This window comes from Mus musculus, chromosome Y (genome assembly GCF_000001635.26).
Source record: "Mus musculus strain C57BL/6J chromosome Y, GRCm38.p6 C57BL/6J".
NCBI classification, from domain to species: Eukaryota; Metazoa; Chordata; class Mammalia; order Rodentia; family Muridae; genus Mus; species Mus musculus.
The window spans coordinates 37228433-37233615 of NC_000087.7; positions in this window are offsets into that span (position 1 = coordinate 37228433).

Here is a 5183-nt window from a genome sequence, read left to right on the forward strand (position 1 = left end):
GGCATGTGGGGCTTCCAGCTGAAGTTTAAATCACCCTTCCATTAGGTAGGTCAGTTTTCCCCAACAACTTAAGTATTAGTTCAATTTTGGTTTTGGTTTTGTCCAGGATCTCATTATGTAGGTCAGAGTAATCTGGAACACACTGTGTAAACCAGGCTAGCCTCAAAATCACAGAGGATTCTGACTCTGGAGTGCTTAGGTTTAAACACATGTGCTATTACCACTCCTAGTCCCAATAATTGAAGTTTTAGTGAGTCAAGATTTGTAGCAGGACCGGGGAACCTTGTCTCATACAAAGGATTACAGGAATCCAGTTCTTTTTTTTTTTTTTTTTTTATCTATCCAGGCCATAGTTCTTCCATGTTAGTTTTTTCACATGCATGGCCAAAATACACCCTTAGCTACTGGACTCTAGTGTCTACCAGGATGCCGCACATGCACACTGTAGTGAAGTCTGCTTGGCAGTCCAAGAGCCCTGGAAGCACTCATGAGTCAAAGAGTTTCAAAATGAACTCAACTCCTGGAGCTTTGGCATTCTCATAACCCACATATTCATACCCTATCCCCTTGTTAGTCTGGTGTACAGATCCATGTGCTCTCTTTTAGTAATATCTTATTATAAGTGCCTTTTAAGATTGATTTCTGACATAGCTAAGCATTTGCCAGTGTTCCAATGTCCTAGAAAGTCCTTGAGCTGACCATGGGTTTGGAATTCAATGTTGCTTATTCAGTGACATTCAGAATTGCCTTTGGTATTACACTATCACTTAGAATAAAAGCCAAATCACTCCCACATACAGGAATTTACAATGGTTTAGGCAGTAGATCTGGCTGTGGTTTTAGGGTAATGAGATGGTTAGCTAGAGCCAAACTCCCTAATTAGAAATATGTCTTGGGTGTGAAAGCCATTGCCTTAGGAGTGTGAGACCTCACACCTGGCTTCTAAGACTTTAGGTGACCTTAGATAGGGCTGACTTTGTCTCAGTTGTTTTATTGACCAGTTCCTGCCTGTCTTTGTGTTTACATTCCTCTGTTTTGTGTAAGAGCCATTAAGCACCCAGTAACCTCATTTGTACTTTGCCAATGTGTCACCTAACTTCCCTATTTTCTTGTGTATAAAAAGTTTGATGCTCAATTTGACAAATGACATTCAGATAGTACACAATCTCACGTGTTCATCTTTCTGTCATTCGCAGACTCTTTGCCCATCTCGGACTAGTGACTCTTTCCATGCAGAAAGAGGGACCCAGAGGGTCTGTGGCAACAGGACCAAAAACAGATTTCTTGCTATGGGAGCAATGAGAAATGGGCTAATTTTTATTTCCTCATGAAAAGAATGGAAGATCTGGATGTCACTTAATGCATGATAGAAACTCTCTTGACATTTAACACAGACCCTGTGATCGTGCCCTTTCCAATCTGCCAGCCAGTATTCTGTCAGGGGTTTCTTAAGTTAGTGATATTGAAATTAGAATGTTTCCAGGTCCCTAGTTGACAGTCTGATGCAGAAGGCTCCTTTTGAAGGAGCACCATTTTTGCACTTGTAGTGCCAGGTTGTTCATAAGATGTGCTTCCAGTAGGAAATGTAAAAATGGGCTTTAGGGGTACATCTGGCCAGAGTTGAAGGATGTTCACATATATAGTTATCATTTAGCCTGTATGCCCACTCTGAGTGCTACCACTGACTCAATGAAGTTGATCAGCCATAATCTAGGTTTGCAGAGACATATAAAATTATTGACACTGGTTGTCCTAGGTTAGAGAATAGTAACTTTTGGATCATTTGTCCCTGTCCTAAGGGATGGCTCTGGTCGTCTTGTCATTCCACTGTTGGGGAAAACTGCATATCAAAAAATAATGTCTCCCATGTTGGTAGATGGAGTATGTGATTTTTTTTATACTTGAAAAGTGGATGTGACAAATGAAGCTGGGTCCAAGTAAATCCTTATCCCAAATGAGTCAGACAAATACAGTAGATAACAGAATTAGCAGGCTGGGCCCACAAAGCAGGGGAAGATCAGTCCAAGCAAGTAGTTAAAAAAAAAATCTGTTCATGCTGTAGGCAGCCAGCACCTAAAAGATGGTGCTGGTCTCCGGTACACCATCGCAGTAAACAACACCACTGAGTAGGTGCTAGACCAAATCTGGCACCAACCCCTCCTGAGTGGGTGCATGCAAATTAACATGTCTGCAGACTGACCAACCCTAGCAGGACGCATAGCCCTCCCCAGTGCTGGGGTGTATTTAAGCAGTCCTCCCTGGGTTCCTGGGGTTCCTGTAGCATTGAGGCATTCCTGCTCTTAAGCTGTTGAAAAGAATTCAACTGTGTTGAATTCTCTTTACCAGGAAGAGGTAGGCGAAACATCACCCCAGCAATTGTGTTCCTCTTTTCTTGCCTTTGGGAGGGCCTCAGCAAACCTAGCCCTTTCTGAGCTTCCTAAAACTTGGAAGTTTTATTTGCTTCTGAGTTGTAGGATCCTCCATCCTCCTTATAGGAAAAAATGTATGAGAATTTTGCTTCCTATAAAAACCCAGCAATGTTATATGTGTAGTTTTTTTTTTATTTTGTTTTGTTTTAATCTCATGTCTGTCCCCAGCTGCAGATAGTTTTTGTTTGAAATTCTAGTGATTCTTGAGAGTGAATAAAAGAAAGAGCTCCTGAGAGGACCTAGGGCAGATGCTGCTCCTGCTGCACCTGCTTTTGTTATCACAGGATTAAATGAGCAATGCTCTTGTCAATGGAGCAAGTTTGTGGATTTATTTGTGTCAAAGGGCACTGATGGACATACATTGTTGCAAGGAGAAAAACAAGTGCATAATTTAGCATTCTTAGTGATTAGGTAAGGTTAGGTTATCTGAATTTATCTGAAGGCCAAGCCAAATGAAATGTTGTTTTGATTCCTTTTTGGGAATACAAAAATCCATGTCTCAAACTAATATTTATAGATTTTGTCAGTTGCTTTTAATGTGTTAGTGTTATGAAATATTACATGGCAAGGGAATACATTTGCTGGACCCATGCATGTTGTGACCTTCAGAAATTACACCACGGAACAGACCTGGTATAAAGGGAATGATTGGGAGAGGGTAGAGGAGTGAGGAAATGGGGGAGGTATAGAGGCATAGAGGCAGAAACAAAACCATTAGGTCAGAAAAATGTGGGGCAAAGAACAGATAGAGGGCTAGCTGAAAACAAAGAGAGAGACAGAGCTATAGAAACAAGAACAATGGGTACAGAGAGGTTGGGCCTAGAACAGAGAGAGGGGGCTAATCAGTCCTTTTATCCTGCCTTGAAGTTAGCAGTTTAGTTTCTTTCAAGAAAGAAATATATTTTCTATGAATTTTGTAAGTTAACAGGAAATATTTTCATCTCTGAGAGCAATGTTAATTTTAAAGTGTTTATAGGAAATTTTTGTGGGACTACTTTCTTAAGAACAATATAAGCCAGGTATGTTGTCACATACCTGTAATAATACCTACATGGAATGCTGAGATCACCTGGAACCTAAACATTCTAGAACTTCTTGGACAATACACAACATACTATGTGCCTATTTCAAAAATGAAATGAAGTGAAATAAAATCAACCCAATGTACCTTCTTTATTTGTATCTCTTACCTTTGGAAACTAATAAGATAATGAATCAAAAAATAAATAAATTTCAATTATCTGTATGAATGAAAACAATTTTAAATGTTAAGAAGGTTAAAAAAATCACTAAAGTGATGGGGAGGAAAGAGCCTGGGTGGGAAATGGGACAAGAAGGTGAACATGATCAGGTATTATGTGTGTGGGGAACATAACTGAAGTGCTGAGGAAAAGCAAAAAGAATGGAAACAGGCAACTTTTTGAGGTAGGAGGTGAGAAAACCCTCGGTTATATCAGAGACCTGGGAGGTGAGAGACCCTAAGGACTCAAAGGGAGGGACCTTAGAAGAAATGCCCTACAGTGGGGAGAGGGAACTTGTAGAGTCCTCCTCCAGTGGAGGGACAGGACATCAAGTGGAAAGATTGAGTTACCATCCCACAGTAAAAAGCTCTAACCCAGAATTGTTCCTGTCTGAAAGAACTGCAAGGAAAAATCATGGAGAAAAGCCTAAAGAAAAGGAGATCCAGTGACAAGACCAAATTGTGATAAAGCTCAAGGAGAGGCATCAAGGCCTGACACTATTACTGATGCTATTCTGTGCTCACAAAAAATGGGCTCACAAAAAATGGTGACTGCTCTCTGAAAGACCAAACCAGCAGGTGAAAGAGTCAGATGCTCAAATTTATATGCAACAAATAGACAGAAGCTGGGAACCCCTGTGGATGAATTGGGGAAAAGCTGGAAGAAGCTGAGGAAGAGGTCTACCCGGTAGGAGGACCAACAATCTCAAATAACCTGGACCTCCCAGGATGTCTCAGACACTGAGCCAGCAACCAGGCTTCATACACCAGATGATATAAAGCCACCAACACATATACAGAAAAGGTCTGCCAGGTCTGGACTCAGTCAGATGAGGTCCATCTAATCCTCAAGGGACTTCAGGCCCCAGGGAGCAGGGAGGTCTGGTGGAGAGGGGACAGGATGGTGGGGACATACTCTTGGAGATGGGGATTGTGGGTTTGGGGCCCTGGGAGCATGGGGGCATATAGGCAGGAGATATGGGGTGTGGAACAGTAAGAGGGGGAACTAGGAGAAGAATAAAATCTCGACTTTAAAAAAAGTATAAGAATAAATTTTAAATAATTCAACTATATTAGTGTGTGGAATTTCAGTCCACGGGACTATATACCATTCACATATTCATTTAGATTTCCTTTGGAAGTTAATATAAAGATGCACTTACACTTAAACAAGAAAATGATTAAAGATATTTAAAAATAAAGAAGTTCTATTTTAACTCTAAAGGTATAACTGCTAGTTAACTTTGTAATCACATCACTGGGATTAACTTCCTTCTCAGAATCATCAGAATAACAAGGATTAAAGAAACTTTAAAACTCTGTTTCATAGGAAACAAAAAAGTTAGAGATTTTTTTTATTTGTTTTATATATATACCAGCAAGTGAAAATTTTTCATGCTTCATTTTTCTGAAGATGGGAAAGTAGAAGAGTACTTCAGATTATTCTCCATGATGGCTCTTTCAAACATAGACATTTTTTTTCTCAGTTCACCATCTACACCAAAAAGCATATC